The following is a 20021-nucleotide window of genomic DNA, read 5'->3' as shown; positions in this document are numbered from 1 at the left end:
TTCAAGCTTTTTAGTACTTCTTCTTAGATCTTTCAATAAAGTTTTGGAGGATATATCATTTGAACGTGTTACTGGGAATCTTATGCTTAGGGACTTCTAACCAATGGGTTGACTAAAAACTACTAGCCACCGCCACCACCAATAACAACCAGAAACACAGTCACATCACTACTTGAGTGTTTATTATGTGCTGGACACTATACTAACTGCTTTATACATTGTATTTCAACAATTTTAGGGTGCCTGGGTGGCTCAGCGGGTTAAGCCTCTGCCTTCAGCTCAGGTCATGATCTCAGGGTCCTGGGATCCAGTCCTGCATTGGGCTCTCTGCTCAGCGGGGAGCCTGCATCCCTACCCCCTGCCCCCGCTTGTCTTTCTGCCTACTTGCGATCTCTCTGTCAAATAAATAAATAAAATCTTTAAAAAAGTTTTTTTTTTTCAACAATAGTCCTGGTATTTAGTATTACCTCCATGTTAGGGTTAAGGTAACTGTTGTCAACTCCCTTGCCCAGGCTTGCATAGCTGTCTCTACACATCAACTTCTTGCCACCATAGAGGGACGGCCAACACCATTCTGGACTGGCTGCATCTTCATCCTGCTTTTCCTGCAGACACTAAGGCATAAGCACACCAGGACTGGAACTCTTCACACTCAAATAAGGAGAAAACATTGCCATCTATAGGGCAGATCTTTTCTCCCTTTTTATAGCTGTGGCAAAGGCTAAGAAGCATGAAGGGAACAAAATATTTTATTATGTCAATAAAAACTCATGCCACAAAACAGAAAGACAGTCTTGAGGTGAATTTCTTGGTCATGATTTCTAAAAATAAGTATCAGTTCTTGGGGCACCTGGGTGGCTCAGGGGGTTAAGCCTCTACTTTCAGCTCAGGTCATGATCTCTGGGTCCTGGGATCAAGACCTGCGTGAAGCTTTCTGCTCAGCAGGGAGCCTGATTCCCCTTCTCTCTCTGCCTGCTGCTCTGCCTACTTGTGATCTCTCTGTCAAATAAATAAACAAAATCTTCTAAAAAAAAATAAATATCAGTTCCAAAAGCTGGAAAAAGAGGAGGAAAGGAAAGATAGGGGTAAGCATTATGGGACAGGCAGACTTTCCTGTGTTCACATTGCCATAATAGGGGCTTTGCAGTCAGAAGAGCAGCGTCTGGCCAGTGCTGGCCTCTGTGAATTCGCATTCTGCTCCACAGTGTACATTCTACTTCTCAAAGCAACTGACATGGCACAGAGCACAGCTTCCAATGTGATCCTGGGATCACATTGCCTGGGGTCAAAGAAGTGACTGGACCCACGCTACTCTTGATGCACTAGTTTCCCCATCAATCAAATGCATATAATAACATGACCTTAAAGGACTGTTGGGAGAATTAGAGCTAAAATATATTTAAAAGGAGAGGAGAGGGAGGGGAAGAGAAAAGCATAGCACAAGTGACTGGCAGCTGGTGAGTTTCAAGTGAACTGTGACTGGATTTAATTCATATCAACGAGGAACATCTGGAGGATGATAGCAAGAGGACAGAAAACCTTGGGAGCAGATGAACCTTAAGATTTAAAATTCTGAGGAGAGGATGCACTAAGAAGCCAAGAACCTACTACAAAAGATGATCAGACAAGGTTATCCTAGCTAAGGATCCAAGGGTCAGTAAGCAGATGTCATCTCCCATCTAGGTAAGAAGCATAATTATGTGCCCCAGGTAACCAGGCCAGTAAGTGGACAAGTGGGGCAGTCATTCACTCAACACCTAATTTTCAAGCATTTCTTGTATTCTAAGAAAAACAGATGTGGCTTTCTATTTCATGCAACTCAGTGGAAGATACAGACATTGAAATAAAAAATAAAAATAAAAAAGGTAAGTGTGAGAACTCCTCTGTCATAGAATTACAGTGCAAAGTACTTTAACAGAATGATTATTAGCACACTACGTGGTTATCATATTCCAGAGAGCTTCAAGATGCCTCAAGAGATAAGAGAACTAGAATGAAAATTTGACACAAGAATCTGAAAGGATCCAGATAGAGAAAACCAGGGAAAATGAGTCACAAAATAAAGAGTTCTTAGAATGGTTCAGATCTTTTTAAAAAATAATTTTATTATAAAAATAAAACATGCTCATATGGAAACTATAAGAAGGTGATAAAACTGAAAATCGTAATCACCTATGATTACATTCTCTAGAGATAATCAGTAACTTTTCAATGCATTTCCTTCGAGGATTTTTCCTTTTGCACATTTATACTTTTATAAATAATTGGGATCATACTATATACACCAATTTTTCCATTTATTATATTGTGCCATTAAATATCCTTTGAAAACATGATCTTTTTTTATTATGTTAGTCACCATACAGTACATCATTAGTTTTTGATGCAGTGTTCCATGAAAACATGATTTTTAATAGCTGCATAAGTAATTCACTTAATCTTCCTCCTAGCTGCATTGGTAAGTGTTCAATGGCTAGATGAAAAGAACAAGGAGTTGTCATGCTTGCATGGTCAGATTGGCTTTAAGGCACAGTGTTCTCACATCTAAGAGTAGGACACTGTCCAAAAAAATTTCATATTCAGGGGTGTCCTGAAGGAAGAGCACTCTGAAAACCATTTTCTCATTAGATCATTCATTCCTTCCCACAGCAAATAGGTGAGGCAGGAGGAAAATTTTGTTTGGATTTGAGAAGATTCAGGAGGAGCCTATGTCTTCACAAACATGAAGAGCTGTGAATAGGGGCTTATTCAGTTTTGTTCTAGAGGTCAAGAACAAGACTGGTTCTTTGGGTGGTTCAGAGGCAACATTTAGGCTCCAAGCAAAGAAGCCAATGCCTCCTAATAATTACAGCAACAGATTGGTAGTGAGCTCCCTGTCACTTGTAGTGACAAGTGACTCAACAATGGACTTGAGGACTGAATGACTCAATCCTCAACAATGGACTTGAGGATCACTCACCACAGCTATGATACAGGAGACTTCTGCAGTGGGTGGGAATTTCAGAGAGTCACAGAGGAAAGTCAGGGGAGGGAATGGGTGGTTTAAAGGCTGTGGCAGGAGGGGACTTACCGCTTAGCCTATCTTACATATGTAGAGGCCCTGAACTGTGCCAATGGTTACCAGAGCTTTTAGACAAGAGACCCCTGGCTAAGATTCTCTCATTGAGCATCCTGTCCAAGCCTCACTGAAGTTCCAGTGGATTAAGGTTAAGGTTCCTAAATTTCTCAAACTCTTCTCATGTGCCAGTCCTCCTTTACCAGAGTACTGGGAGTAGAGTATGCAAAGAATGGGAATAAGAATCAGGCACAGACGGACAGTTATTTCCTCTCTTGACCTGACTTCAGTCACTAGGTGGCTGTGCTCCTTCAGCTCTTTACAACATCGGCTTCTTCCATGGCCACAGAGACTGAGCATCTTTCTGGATCAACACCCCAAGGAAACTTATTCATAAAGCACAACCTCATTCTCTGAGGGGCACACAAGGAGCTTGTTTTAACCTATCCAGCTGTGTAACTTGCCGGAGGATGAAGCAAAAAGCCTAGAAACGATGAGACAAACAGGTGTGTGGAGAGCCTATTGCTGTGGAAATGGCTTTTACAAAGCTTCTGTGGTAAAATGTACAACTGCAGAAAGACATCATGGTGTGTAAAAATATGTCAAGGATTAATTACTCCTGGGCTGAGACCTAAGAATAGCTTGCTCCTCTAGTCTCCAAATGATGTTGCAGTTTATAAATGTCATGCCATGTTGCAGTGTGTGGCTGTGTACCCAGATCAACAGCCACCTTCCAGCTCTCAGCTTCTGCCAAGCAGGCCCAGCATGTGCTCCTTCACAGTGACCCCTTACGTGGTCATCAAGGCCTGGAATCCGGAATGGGGACTGTGTGCGCAAAAGAGTGGACATCGATGCCAGGGTCACATTCTGATACTTACAGTCAGAAATGAGTCAGGATAACCCATTTGCGTTTTCCCCTGCCAGAGTCAGAAGAGGTGTAAGAGATCCCCCAGGACAATGTCCCCATTTTAAAGAGAAAGACAGAACAGTGAAACGACTTGCATAGAGTTGCAACTCACCAAGAGATGGCTATCATTTAATTTAATTTTGTATTTTACAGCCTAGCAGAGCAAGATTTTGAGCAAATGAGCAACATCTGGAGAGAGGATTCCACACACAGGTTTAAACAGGAGAAATAGGAAGGGGTGAAGGCAAATGAAAGGATTTGTGAGAACAGGATTTGTCAAAAAAAAAATGTCAGTCCATATTATATTAAGTTCAGAAGCAGACAAGTCCTGAAGCATATGCATGTACCAATGAAGTAATTCAGAATTTCCTCAAGGTTGCAAATGTGCCTGAGCATAGCAATAAAATGTGAGCAACCCCGATCTATAAATACTTCCCATGTAAGCCACTTCTTCTATCTGTTAATTTCACATGTCCTTCCTTTCAAATTTAATGCAAATGCATAAACTTAAACAATCATGTTCATAACAGACTGTCGTATGAAGAACAGGACGTGTGTAATTACTACCAACCTATTTCTGCAGAGACTAGTCTGCCACAAATGGCAGACAGATAAATAAGATGGTTGAGGAGAGGATAATGAATCAATATATTTACTCAACACTATTACCCTTAAAGGGAAGTCAGAAATTTCAGAAACTCCCCAAATCATTCTTGTGTTGTCAAAAAGACTGTCAAATCAAAATAATCTTAATGTGAAATTAGGGAGAATTTTGCTGTTTTTATGCTCCCAGACAAGAATGAAAATGATACGTAGATAACACACTATTGTCAGATTTATCCAAACAAGAGCTTTTAATCCAAAGACTTAAAAATACATTAGAGAAGGGCAGTGAATTTAGCTTGACTGATCACACTCAAGCCTGGAATGCTTGGTTCAGCATTCCATCGAGGATTCTGTTGTGCCCTCTTTCTGAGAGTTAACAAACCTTTGAAATGGGAACCTCTTTGTTCTTTTCATGTTGGTTATTAATTTATTTGAAGTCTGATTCTTGAAACATCTGACTTGCTTAATGAACACTGAGTCATCAGTCAATTAATATTTCAATTATGACAGGTCTTTTTTCAATCTCCCCCCAGAAAACACATGAAGTTTTGTTAGCATCCTCATTACTTTCCTTGAAACATGTAGCCACAGTTTTGAATTGATGTAGATCTGTAAGTACTGGCAACTGTGAACCAAAAATATGCCAAAGGGAGGAGGACTACAGGGTATATGGTCATCTTAAAGAGGGGGTCAGTGGATATTATGCCGCCACCAGAACAGCTGAGCCCAGCTTTTATAGGTTAAACTAAGAGGGGAATAGGTGTGGGTAAAACCCCAGAAATGATACTGTGAAAAAGTATATATGGAAGTAGAGGAAGAGAAAAGGGTATGGCTTTCCAGGAAATGGTTTTAACATCCCATCACTAATAACCAATTAGCAATAATATTCATAGTACATGGGATGCCATCTCCTGGCTTTAGCAAGTCAAATTGTGCCTAGTGCACTCAAACAAAAATTTGCATGGACATACGCACTTATAAACCTTGTATCTTCATTTTTTAAATCCTAGGAGGATATACAAAGCAGCAAGTGGGGCTGTACCTAGATGTGGGGTACTGCAGGGACTTGTACTTTTCTTTTCGTAGCCTTCTGTATTTCTTGAATGTTAGTCAGTCATGGGTACATAATACAAAACACTGTGCATATATGACTGTTAAATATTAGCTGCTAACTCTTACTACTAACCAAATACATTTTTTCTATTAACGTAAATCACTGATCCTTTCCCTTTAAAGCAAGGTAAATGAATTTCCAAAACGAGGGATGTTCAAGATTCTGGAAGGCCACACCGTCCATCTCCTTTGTAAATGAGAGCTCTTCCCAGGGCACACAGCAGATGCATCACCCTTACTCTTGTTCATAACATGGAAGCCCTGGGGAAAAGAGGCACAGCCACTGAAGGCAAAAGGAACTAAAAGTTCCAGAGTGGGAAGGGATCACCCAGGCTACATGCACAGAAAACAGGGGTTGGGGAAGCAAAATCAGGTAAATGAGTGCTGAAGACAGCTATGGATTAAAAGAAGTTAGGATGCACTGTACGGTGAGGCCAAAGTCTATATCTGCACAGTTATGCTCAATTTAAATTTTTGTGTGTCAAGATGGAAGTCCCATAAAGGGTAAATATGGCTCATCAATTTTGGTGTTGTCATGTTGAAGATTACTTGGGCAAACAGTCACTGTCTTATCAAATGGGTGAGAGAGAGGTAATTGTGTGTTTGTGTGTATGTGTGTGTTACAGAATGTTCTTTCAGAGATGAAAATGGAAGTGCCAGACCATGGCATTTCTGAAATACGTCTGTTCTCACATTGTGGCATGGGGACTTTTCACTCAGCATCCCTTCAATTCTGAAGCAAACAAAAACCACCACCACCACCAACAACAACAACAAAAACCAAACCTAGGCTTTGCAAACCAGGGGTCTTGGGATGACACTAAATGCAGTAACTGTTCGACATGGGAAAAGCAAGGAAGAAGGAAAGAAACTCCAATATGGCCAGGTTTGAATTCATAATCTTGGCCCTAAGACCTGGGCTTCTTCTAACATTCCTTCATTGATGGATGTGACCTTCCATTTGGCTAAGCAAGCCAGAACCCTGGGGATCACCTCTGACTCTTTTTTCTTCCTCAGTCCCAGTATCAGGTCACCTTTGAGTCCTTTTCCAGTTCTCCCACTGCTCCTTAGTCCAAGCTGCAACATCTCTCCCCTGATCCACTGAAATGCTCTCCTAACTGGCTTCCCAGCATCTACCATGTCCCACTCTCCAATTCATCTTCTCTACTCAAGCCAAAGAAAATACTTCATAACAAATTTCTTCATGTTGAATTCTGCTTAAAAGCATCAATGGCTTCTCCCCACTCTTAGAATAAAGACCCAACCCTATAACATACTTTTAAAACCTAACCTAGTCTGACCCTTTCCTCCTTCTCTGGGCTCATCATTTACCTCTTTAAGCAACTTGAGCAGACCATCCTCCTTCCTGCAACAGCTTTTGTGCATGCTTTGTTTGGGATACTCTACCTCTGTCCTTTAGCTACTTATTGATTGCTCATCTATATGAGGCATTTTTGGTTACATGTTCTTATAGGATTATATTCCTATCAACTCATGGCTCATTTCAATTTCAACTACATTTTTATTAGTGTGACTGTTGTATGTTACTCTTTCCCTGTACATGGTAAATTTGATAAGAGCAAAAACCACTTCAGTTTTATTTCTTACCATCATCATGTTTTCTGGGCCCAGCACAACGGCTGGAATGTAATAGGAGCTGACTATAAACACATTTTTATGGTAAGGCTACCTCTTACTGAAGAGTAAGATACCCCTTGACTAGGGAATCCATAATGCACATATGCAGTTATCCAGATGTGGCTAATCAAAGGCCTGGCCCTGCAGCAATTTCTCCTCTACAAGAAGAAGGGCCTCCTGGGGAAGCATCAGCCTTCCACATCCAAATAAGCCCCTCATGCCTAGACAAGAAAAGGGACTTGAGCACCAACACAACTGTTTCCCCATCCTCATTAGACTTCCCCTGGAGGGAACCCACCTGTAGACATTGGTTAGATATTTGCTCTTTCAACTTTAGACAAAGACAAAAACAAAGCATAACATGAAACAAAATTCCATAGAAACATAACTAATGACATGGGATAGAGTTTCAGTACAAACTTTAAAAAGGGGGTGGATTACTAATATTAAAATAAATTTTAAAATTAAATGGAATGTTAAATTTCATATACAAATAAGAATTCCTTGCCCAGGAAGGGAATAAAGTGCCTAGTGAGAAGAAGCCAAGTTATAAAGCCCACTATTAGTAGCCTTGTATAAGGCTTGTTGCATGATGAGATAATCTCCACAGGATAGGTCTTATCTGATTACAGAATCTCACTGTCAATGTTGCTCACGTTTACTTTCTTTCAACTGCTCTCTTACAGTCCCTCTTTCAACAGGGCTGCAGATACTGGCTGAGGAGAATGCAACCATCACAGCCTGACTTGTTTACTTGTTTTGTGCTAGTCACTACCTATGGCATTAATCAAGTAAACTGTTTTAGAAGATTAAATCTTTTACTCCCCACCAAAAAGAGGGTATCACAAACAAAGGAATCATTAGGTCAGATTATTCTTTTTTTTTTTTTTTTTTGGTCAGATCATTTTAAATTAAAGGCTAAAAAGGGTAAATATAAGCATGTTTTAAAAACAGTAGCCTATAAATATATCATTATAACTATCTTACTGGAAATATGCATAATTACAACCCTCCTCCCCTTTAACTGAGTTGTTAGCCATCAATCTGCAGAAGGCATCTTTTTTAGGCACCAATCACATCAGCATTAAGTACTGTTGGAAAACCCTGCTTGCATCTGAAAAACTATGTACAAAATATTATTCAGCACATTATGCTATTATAACATTTAGAAGGAGCGAAACATTCTTTATGTTTAATGGTATTGGATAAAACATCTAAACCACAGAAGACTTGCAAACATAATATCCTCTATCTTACAGAAGCGAAAAAATCAGATGGTGCAAGGCAGCTCATCTGCAGAAACACATGCAACCAACAAATATTACAGCAGGTCACAGCTTCCAAGTTCTCCACTCACTTCTCAGTGGAGAATATTCTCTAACTGAGGTTAGAGACTGAGGGAAACTGAAGGAAAAACACACTCTATTCTCTCTCCTTACCTCATTCTTGCTCTCCTTTTACCCACAGACTCTAACCTCAAAATATCATTTGCTTAGTAAAATAGAAGGCAAAATTTATTACTCGTTCTCTCTCACTCATGAAACTTGGCTAACCTCTTTCAACTAAGGTATGAAAAGGAAATAATAAAATGAGGCAATGTCAGTTCACCAATAAATAGATAGTATTGACTTCTGGATAAATATTGACTTATTATCAAACATAATCTAAGTTTATTACCAAAATAATTTAAACCCCATGGTCAAATAGGAACATAAGCTCTGGTGATATATGAGCTCAATATCTTCTGGGATGTGACACCAATTTATGTGCTAGGTCCCAGTGTGTTAGCACCTGGGGTTGGCTAAAGGTGAAAGATAATGTAAAGGGGCTTGTAAATAGGAATCTCCCTGTTGACTGTTTGTCTCAGGAAGCTCTCTCTGTTCACTATATATTTCAGAAATTGCAGAATCTTGTGCTTACAACTGTGCTACAGGAAGGGTCAATTCCAGAAAATTTAAGGCATATAAAACATGGATGATCATACCACACTCAGGGTCAGTATCAAGGTTTGAGATCAAAATAAAGTTTGAGCGAGGAAAGATTTTAAACTTTGAAACCTCTAATCATAAATAGCTAATGTGCCATTTTTATTTAAAGGGAAATAGAGGGTCAATAATGAATGGTGACATTCTGATACTATGATGCGAAGCAACAATGTCAACTGTCCACAAATTTATCAAAAGAAATGAAGAATTTTCATTATGTTTATATTTTCCATTAAATGGAAGTCGATTCAGCCCTACTTTAAAATTTAGAAATGATGTCACTAATATTCACAGTTTGGAGCTGAATATTCATGGGGGAGCCTGTTAAGGCCACTAGAGATACCTCCCAATAGTCATGCTCTCTGGTAGACACAGGTAACAGCTGCTGCATTAACGCCATGGGTCTCAGACCTCTTTTCACAGTACATAAAATTTACTTCATCTGAACCAGTGGTTTCAATTTTTTTCATGGCTATAGACTTCCTTCTTCAAAGAAATCATATATGGAAGCCCGAACACTAAAGGCTTGAGTTTTTGCAAGGACTACTACTAGAGCACAGCCCCGCTCTAAGGACTGAATATTCTTTACTTGGAAAGGACATGAAAGTTACAATACAAAACTGACTCAAATTTAAAAACAATTCTTAACACTGACTATCGATTTTAAAATAATATACTAATTATCTATGGTATGACTTAGAATAATAAATTAACACACAAAAATTAACTCAAAATGGATCATAGTTCTAAATGTAAAACCTGAAACTATAAAATTTCTAGAAGAAAGCCTAAAAGAAAATCTTTGTGACCTTAAGTTAGCCAAAGAGTTCTTAAGACACGACACCAAAAGTATAATCGGTAAAGAACAAATTGATGTTAAATTGGGTTTTATCAAAATTTAAAACTTTGGCTCTGCAGACACTAGTAAGAAAGTAAAGCTAAGACACAAACTGGGAGAAAATATTTGTAAATCCTTTCTGACAAAAGATTTATATACAGAATATTTTTAAAAAGACTTACAATGCAGTAAAAAAAATAAGTAAAATATTTGAATAGGTCTTTCAACAAAGATGATGTCTGAATGCCGAATAAGCACTTAAAAAGATGCTCAAAAGCATTAGCCATCAAGGAAATACAAACTAAAATCACACTGAAATCCTACTATATACCCGCTAGAAGAGTTATTATCCAAAAGACTGACAATACCAGGCTTTGGTAAGGATGAAGACAAACTGTAACTTCACATATTTGCTGGTGGGAATATAAAACCGCACAGCCACTTTGGAAAATAGTTTGGCAGGTTCTTAAAAGCTGAACATATACTTACCATTAACTCAATAATCTCACTCCTAAATATTTATCACAGAGAAATGAAAACACACATCTATACAAAGACTTGAAAGCAAATGTTCATAGCAGCATTATTCATAATAGCTCCAAACTCAAAATTATCCAATGTCCATCAACCAGCAAATGGATAAGCAAAATAAATTATACTCATACAATGAAAAATTATTTAGACTCGGAGAAAAAGTGTAAAATATATAACAAACTCCCAAAGCTGAAGTGGTCTTACTGATAAGTGGTGTCTCCATCAACCTGGTCTCTACCACTGTAATGTCTGCACAGCCACCTGACTTGAAAATTGAGGAGCTTCCCAGAATCCCACAGAAGAGAATGTTTCTGGGAACAGCTTTTTTCTTCAGTATTTCAGACCCACTTTGGTATTTTATTTTACCTCCAGAATACTCAGGATCACTTCTACATCTATGTTTATACATCTTTGAATCCTCCCATGGTGCCTACCACAGCACTGAATAAGTAGGTAAAAAAGAATGAATGATATAGGGACTCCTGGGTGGCTCAGTCAGTTAAGCATGTGGCTCAGGTCATGATCCCGGGGTCCTGGGATCGAGTCTCATGTGGGGCTCCTTGTTCAGTAGGGAGCCTGCTTCTCCCTCTGTCTGCCACACCCCCTGCTTGTGCTCGCTCTCTCTCTCTCTCTCTGACAAATAAATAAATAAATGTTTTTTAAAAAATGACTGATATAAATTGGATATTCCCAAACGTAGGGTAGATTTGGTTCATGGTACCTGCCACTCTTGGGCTTAAGCTCTATGCCAAGAAGAGATGGTGAAGTCCTGGATTAATAACATTGCCCTCAAGTTCAAGGTAGTTATTTTGATTTTGTTAGACTGAAGATGAGATGTTACATACCTTGAGCCCCCTTGGAAAAAAAAGGATGGGAACGAAATACCAAGAACCTGTCTCCTGGGAGTAAGTTCCCAAACCAATCACCTTGAGATAATTACCAAAAGAGAAATGAGAGAAACACTGTCAAGTGAGGAAAGTATATATTTGAAGAAAAATGTAACTGACATTGTGCCTTCAGGCAACTAGTTAATCTCCTACATGAGATATCAGGGTGATGACAAACTTTTTTCTTCAGAGGATCACCAGTGCTAAATGGAAACTGTCAATATGATGGCTGCAGAATTGTAGTCAGTGAGATACATACAATTTATAAAAGCGAAAGGGAGTCCAACTTAAACAAGGGCTTCAACATTCCATTCACATGCCTAGGCTTTCATGCAAAAAGCCATATAAGAATTACACACAAGTGAATAAAATCGCAGGGTCTGGTAATAAGTACCCCCACTAACGTGAGACTGTTCATGAAACCTATAAGAGCAGTTAGGGCCTCAGTGAAGGGCACACCGTTTAGAGAGCTGATCGACAGATGAAAGCTGACCTCAGTTACGAGCCCCTGCCCAAAAACTGTGCATTTAGTCTTCAAAGGCACAACCACACTCTATTACTCTGAATGGTCTTGAAGTTCTTTGATTATTTCTTCTAAATAAACTCCTAGCCAATATAGTAATATTCACCCTCAGTTGGGTAGATTCTATTTATTTACCTATCAATTAATGAAATACAATTTCTCCATTACAAATCATGTTTATAAAGGTGCAGTAGTGTATTTCATAAACATTGAACCTCTTTATGTGTTGTTTCTTGAAGGTGTTTGAAATATTCAGAAGAATATGAACTACTAAGCTAATGCCTGATTAACTAGTTATGGACATTAAATACTTAAAAAAAATTACAACAACTGTAAGAAGCATATATATTGAATCTATAATCATGTTAAGATTTCCAAGGAAATTTGGTTACTTAAATTTAAAAAGGTTAGGATTTGACCTGTCAAATTTATGTAATATATAAACACTATAAGGGAATAATCTTTTGCACTTATTTTTATGCAAAAATTATTAAATTTATGAATAAATCTGTCAGTTGAATTTGAAGCCTTTGAAAAGTAAACTTTAAATTGAATTGCTTAAAATCTGGGAAACAAACTGAGGATTTTAGAGGGGAGGGAGGGTGGGGGAATGGGTTAGTCCGGTGATAGGTATTAAGGAGGGCACATATTGCATGGAGCATTGGGTATTATACACAAACAATGAATCATGGAACACCACATCAAAAACTAATGATGTACTATATAGTGACTAACATAACATAATACAAAAATTTAAAAACATTAAATAAAATTAAAAGTAATAACAGATATTCTTTTACATGATAAAAGGCTTCCCAAAAGAGTAAAAGTTAATGGGAATTTGGCAAAGCCTACCCCTCACAGACTCTCAGCTCCACAGTCCAGAAAGAGAACCAAGGGCACCACTCCTGAGCAGTTAAATCCCATATAGGCCATACCTGCAGGAATCCTAAACCAACCAAAGTTCTCAGAGATATCTCTGGCAAACTTCCATCATTTCTAGAAGAACTAAGACTGTCAAAGGAAGAGGAAGGTAAGGTGCATCAATCTGGAGCAAACATAACCTAGATGGTCTGGGATGGGGTGAGATTTCCACCTTACTTGAAAATCCAGAGAACCTCAAGATCTAGGGGCCAATAAGAATTTGAAGCAGCTTCCCAGGATCTCATGGCATAGAATGTTTCTGGGAACAACTAAGAAGTTTATTCAACTCCCTCAAATATTTTCTTTTGCCTCTGGAACATTCAGAGTCACCCCTACACTTACTTTTGCTGAGTGGGGCCTTGTAGAATGCTGACTACTGAGCAGCTCCCACACTATGTCCATCAAAGGAAGTACAAGGTACTCTACCAGAGCTATGCCAATTGGCAGCGAGCAGACTTCCTAGAAAGGTACCCTGGAGGGTACCTTTCTAGGAAGCAATAAGAATGGAAGGCAGTAAGAATGGAGGCAATAAGAATGGAATACAGAGGGCCAACCTGCATTCTGGACCTAGCTGTGTTACCACATAGCTTGAGAAGCTTGAACAAAGCTTTTTAAGCCTTTGTTTTTTGTCACCTGGCAAGTATCCTATCTGTGAAATGAGCATGAACTTACTTTGGAACAGGTTTTGTTATAAAAAGCCACTGAAATAACACTTGAAACACCCAGAAAAATACAAGCATAAATGTAGAGAATTAGGTTCTTTATTATAAAGTCTGAAGATGCTAGGACTGCTTTACAGCAGTGGAAATGGTAAGCTGATTCTGAAATATTACATGTATGGGAATCCATTTAACTAACAAGTAGGAATAGAATTTTATTCCTACTAACATACTTTCCAACCAAACTTCATCAAGACCAGAAAAGGGCAGCATAAACTAGATGGGGAGGATAAAGGGGAAAAAAAAGTTCTACAGACTGAAGTTAATATCCTAAAAATTTGATTTTGTACCAGCTCTGTGTCAGGTATTTAGCTCATTCAGCCCTTTCAATAATCCTAGCGGTAGAAATTATTATTCCCTTTTTAGTGGGGGAAAAACATTGAGGTTTGAAAGTTGAAGCAATTTGCCTATTACTGAGAAAAAAATAATTAGCTCTAAGAACTTTTATATGGTACCTCCCACAGAAACTAAAGGCCATGAGAATTCATCCTGAGAATCCTGAAGAATATAGTTCCTGTGCTTATTTTACATTTCAACAGAGGCTGAAAAATGTAGCAAGTCTTCATGGAAATTTCAGTGATGGACCCTTGTTGTCAAATTTCTAAATGGTCCTGTTTTTCTTCTCACATCCAGAGGTGAATGTTATGCATCCGTCCTAGAGCTATCCAGATCTCACCACACCATTCTCCTCCCTTGAAGTGAGCTCTAAGTTCAGATGAAATGAAGCAGCCATCATTCTTGTGTCCACATGGGCATGCTAGAAGATCCCAAGTTTTAGCAGCAGCTAAAAGGAGGCCCTGGAATCACTGTGCTCATTGCCTTCTCTCAGATGGGCAACTTTCATTCCCAGCAAAATAGGAGATAAAAAAATTCATCAGGAAGTGTGTCGCAATTTCACAGACTGACAGATGGAGGCATGTAGCAATACATCTTTTATTACTTCCCTTGACAGCTACAGATTGCATACTGAGTTTAACTGGGCTGATACACACATTCTGCAGGTGTATTGTTGAGAGAAAAAATTTTCAACATTTTCTAGCTATCAAAGAAATAATGTACCTAGGTATGGAAAGAAATTTTTCATGGTAGTCCAAAGAATGTTTCTCTCTCCAAATACTCTCTAGTTATGTAATCCTAACACTGGCATTTTGATGCCTGGTAAGTTTATTTTCAAACATGGATAGGCCAGCCTGCATTAGAGGTTTCGCTTCTGCTGTGTTTATAAAACAATCTGTAATCAAGAATCTACAACTAAGGGACTGCAACTTTATTCACTAAAGCCCCAGGCTGCATAAGGGACTCTATTTATGTCATACATAAATATATAGATTGGGATGATTGAACTTGATTTTTCTCAATTTGATTTTCAAAGTCAAAAAACTGAAATTGTGCTGTATCCTTACAGCTGTTCTAGGTAGCAAATACCCACAACTTAGAGAAGCTAGCGTTCCACTAGTCAGTAACACTGATATCATACTGCATTTGCTGAAAGAGCCTTCCCAGAAGCATTCACACCTGATAAGCATATTGTGTGGATTAGAGTTACAGAAAAACAGAAGAAAAAATCATTTTCTAGTTCAGTGTCAGATGCCAGAGGTATATTAGTGAATGAAAACAAAACTTCTCTAAGGAATTTGGAATGTATTTAGTATTTCCACCAAATTATTGTTCTGCCACCATCAGCAAGATGTAGAGATAGCAACAAACCTGATGACATTTTTTTCTCATCCGATGATTAAACTCCCCATTAGGGTGCTAGGCAGGATCCCCATCTCCCAGAGGACAGTTCTGGTGTAGATGGATATCAAAAGTGGAAGTGGGGGGCGCCTGGGTGGCTCAGTGGGTTAAGCCTCTGTCTTCCGCTCAGGTCATGATCCCAGGGTCCTGGGATCGAGCCCCACATTGGGCTCTCTGCTCAGCAGGGAGCCTGCTTCTCCCTCTCTCTCTCTCTGCCTGCCTCTCTGCCTACTTGTGATCTCTGTCTGTCAAATAAATAAATAAAATACTTTAAAAAAAAGTGGAAGTGGGATGATTGCAGCAACTAAGGGCCTGAAAAATGGTGCTGTGAGTATATTTACATTATATGATATACAGGAATAAGTATAATTTATATGTGAATAGATTTATAATATACTTAATTGTACACTACATTATATCTTAAAACACAACATCAAATTCCCCATCTCAAACCAGTCTAGTTGACATACTACACTACAAAGGCATTTAATCGTGCAGCTTTCATCAATTTCAGTAAGAAACACAGAACCCAACCAATCCTTGATGATCTTTTAAATTTTAAAAGTTTGCCTTATAAAATCTAGGGAAAGCTAGATGATGACGCAAAGTATATGGCTAATGGAATGGATCCATAGTGTGCTATAAGCTAACCAAAACAATGTGGCTGCTTTATGGAAAAGGAAACTACACTCTGCCATAGAATCAGAGCTTCTCATGTGACAAGGTGAAGAAAAGAGTCTTTGGTCAAACATTATTCTGGGTGAGTTTCTAAAGGTATTTTGGGATCAGTTTAATATTTGAATTGATAGACTGAGTAAAGCAGACTACCCTCCCTACCCTCCCTGTTTGGGTGGGCCTCATCCAATCAATTAAAGGCTGAACAGAACAAAAGACTGACCTCCCCTCAAGTAAGGGGAATCCCCCCTCTCTGACTGGCTTGGAGCTGGAACTTGGCTCTTCCTGGCCTCACACTTGAAATGAAACATCCGCTCTTCATGGATCTCACGCCTGCAGGCTCCCAGACTAAGACTACACCATCAGCTCTCCTGGGTTTTAGGCTTTTGGACTTGGACTTGAAACTAAACCATTGGCCCTCCTTGGTCTCAAGCTTGCCAACTCCAGGTCTTCGGATCTCCCAGCCTTCATAATCACGTAAGACATTTCTTTATTAAAAATGTCCCGTATCATCAATATGTTCAATTTAAGAAACAGATGAACACAGGGGAAAGGAAGGAAAAATAAAATAAGATAAAAACAGACAGGGAGGCAAACCATAAGAGGCTCTTAACCGTAGGGAACAAACAGGGTTGTAGGAGGGGTTGGGTGGGGATGGGGCATTAAGGAGGCCACCTGATGTAATGAGCAATGGGTGTTATATACAACTGATGAATCACTAAATTCTACCCCTGAAATTAATAATATACTATGTTAACTGAATTGAATTTAAATAAAATTTTTTAAAAATTTCATATATATAACATATATACACACACACAGTCTTTATATATATAGCTTCTTAAGATGTATATATATAGTTTTAACATATTTATTGTATTAAATACAAACACACAACTCCTATTTGTTCTGTTTCTCTGAAGAACCCTGATTGATACAACGCTGTAATGGAAAAAACTCTTCCCTATAGAGCCACCAAAGTAGTAAAGCTGGGGATATCTCATTCCTTGCCAAGATAACAAAGATGAATAGGCCACAGCAGCCATCAAATGGTGATACTAGTAGAAAGTATGTGATATTTGGGGTGCCTGAGTGGCTCAGTTGGTTATGCTTATGGGTCTGCCTTCAGCTCAGGTCATGATCTCGGGGTCCTGGGATTGAGCCCAGCATCTGGCTCTCTGCTCAGCAGGGAGTCTGCTTCTCCTTCTCCCTCTGCTGGTCTCACCACCTACTTGTGATCTCTCTCTCTGTCAAATAAATAAATAAAATCTTTTTAAAAAATTAAAAAAATAAAAGTATGTGATATTTGGAAATAAAACATGATTGAAATATTCCTACTTCTGTAAGAGGCCTGGAATAAGGAACCAAAAATGCAAGTGATCAGAAGGGGTATGGCAGAGTATTAAGGGAGACAAAATCAGATGAAAGAGAGAAGACCTGCTCACAGATTATTATAATTTATTTTTCCCTGCAGAAATTATCTTTCACACAAATTCAGGCACATGCATCTGCCGCCCCTCCCTCCAAGGCTCGAGTTGTGACCACACACACAAATACACACACACACAACCTGCTGCTAAACCTCAAATCCTTATCTAATATGCCACTTAATAGCTAATCAAGCTATAAAGAATTTTGCTTCTTCATTCTTACTGACTTAAAAGCCAAGGTGCTCCTGAACAATTCTATGAATTTTAGGACCTGTGTTCTTCTCAGAACACCCACACATACTTAAAATCATCTTTGTATGGGGTTCACAGAGAGAGGAAACAGAAGGTGTCAAAGGAGAGATTTTTAGAATTTCAAAAAAATTCCAGGATCACAAACATTCTTTTCCAATATACAAGCTAAAGACATTTTAGGAAACTTAAAACCAGCTGGGTATGGTGGAGACTTGTGAAGTGAAAGGGAATTTAGGATTCATTAAAACACTACCTTGGATAAAGACCTCACTATTTGCTCAGAAGTCTCCCATCCCACCCCACAACGCCCAGCAAAGACTCCTCAACTCTGCCAGCTCAGTGGTCACAGCCTGCACAAAAGAAGGCCAGTTCTTAAGTGAGCATGGACCTGCATTAGAGGTTTCAGAGGGCTGAAAGCCAAGGCCTGGTCTTTTGCATCCTTCTCTGCTTTTCTCACCCTTGCACATCCCTCCTCCTCCTTTCTTCCCGGGGTTAAGAACAGAGGCTCTGGAGCCAGACTCTGGGTCTGAATACTCTTCCTGACACTGATTAGCTATGTGTGACCTTGGAGAAGTTATTTACCTCCTAATGCCTCAGTTTCCTCAGCAGCAAAATGTAAAAAATAGTAGTGACTAGCATGTGGGGTTGTGAGGATGAAATCAAGTTCAAGCACAACAGATTCTTGATGAAGTACTGGTCCATGGTACATGTCCTTGTCAGTCTGACTAATCTTGTGGAGTCCATTCTTCTGGACCCAGCAGGTGGTAAGTTGATTTTGGTTCATTTATTGCATTTCTCACATGGTATAGAAAGTACTCATTTACCAGCCTGCCTCCCCTGAGACTGAGCAGGAATCACACGAACGTTCTCATTATCTTTCCCAGCACCTAGTGGTAGCACACAGCAGGCTCTCAGTAACTGTGCTTCAAGACACTAATTCTAGGGCGCCTGGGTCCTGGGTGGCCCAGTTGGTTAAGCATCTGCCTTCAGCTCAGGTCATGATCCCAGGGTCCTGGGATCAAGTCCCACATTGGGCTCCCCCTCCTCTGTGGGGAGCCTACTTCTGCCTCTCCCTCTGCCTGCCACTCGGCTTGCTTATGCTCTCTCTCTCTCTCTCCGCCATCTGTGTCAAATAAATAAATAAAATCTTAAAAAAAAAAGTAAAGAACTAATTCTAACCAGGAGAGCGTGTCACCTAGACTGCTGATTATGAATGGCAATGGCAATGCAGTAAAGTGAAGCTCCAGGTAGACTTCTGCAATGAAACACAATTCACCCTTTGGCTGTATAATCAAATCCTCGGATTTCTTTATTTGTCTAAATTCATTTGCTTTAAAAATCTTTCAAATAAGGTCACTTTGTTTACATTCTTGTGCCTCTTAATGGCATAGAAAAGAAAGCATAACAAAGCTGACTGAATCAATGTTACTTTTGCTCCAGGAGAACAAAATTCAATTTATGAGCAATCTCCTACAGTTACTTTTTTTTTTTTTTAAAGATTTATTTAATTTTTTATTTGACAGACAGAGACTACAAGTAGGCAGAGAGGCAGGCAGAGAGAGAGGAGAAAGCAGGCTCCCCGCTGAGCAGAGAGCCCGATGCGGGGCTCGATCCCAGGACCCTGGGATCATGACCTGAGCCGAAGGCAGAGGCTTAATGCACTGACCCACCCAGGTGCCCCTCCTACAGTTACATTTAATTATCAATTGCACATAACACATAATTATTAAAGAGTCATTAAGAAATGTCCTTCCAAGTATAAACAAAAGCAAAGCATCAACAGACCCAAGATAAAGCAGAGGTTACAACAACATTTTTGAGGCCTGGCTCTCTCCAAATGACTTTTCTCTTAACTACAAAAGAGAAAACAAGATGACCACTAGACTAACCCTGGTCTCAGGTATGCGATTTGACCTTGGTTTCAAAAAACCTTCTGTGAAAAGTGTTCTTCTTGTGAAACATCCTATTAAAAAGCAAGCCTGTGAGACACGTTCACTAGTTTCTCAAAGTCCCAAGGTGTTAATGGAGGGGACAGAAGAAGTAGACAGACAGACATGAATACGCACACACCTACTCCTCCTATATAGACCAGACCAGTTAAGAAGATCAGTAAAAGTCACGGTCTCTTTCCTGTGTGACTTTTGTTATTCCCAAATGAAACATGCACAGAGGTTTCTGTTGAATTACAGATGTCACTC

The 20021-nt window shown here is 39.3% G+C and overlaps 1 protein-coding gene across 3 annotated transcripts in view; it reads right to left on the bottom strand.

The window, feature by feature from the left end:
• The window catches only part of KDM4C (lysine demethylase 4C), a 447232-nt gene that overhangs the window by 19739 nt on the left and 407472 nt on the right, over positions 1-20021 (bottom strand). The gene's annotated exons all lie outside the window — the stretch shown is intronic.

The sequence above is a fragment of the Martes martes genome (genome assembly GCF_963455335.1).
Source record: "Martes martes genome assembly, chromosome: 12".
Classification (NCBI taxonomy): domain Eukaryota; kingdom Metazoa; phylum Chordata; class Mammalia; order Carnivora; family Mustelidae; genus Martes; species Martes martes.
Note: the sequence above shows the minus strand (reverse complement) of the source record. Positions and strands in the feature narration are given on the sequence as shown.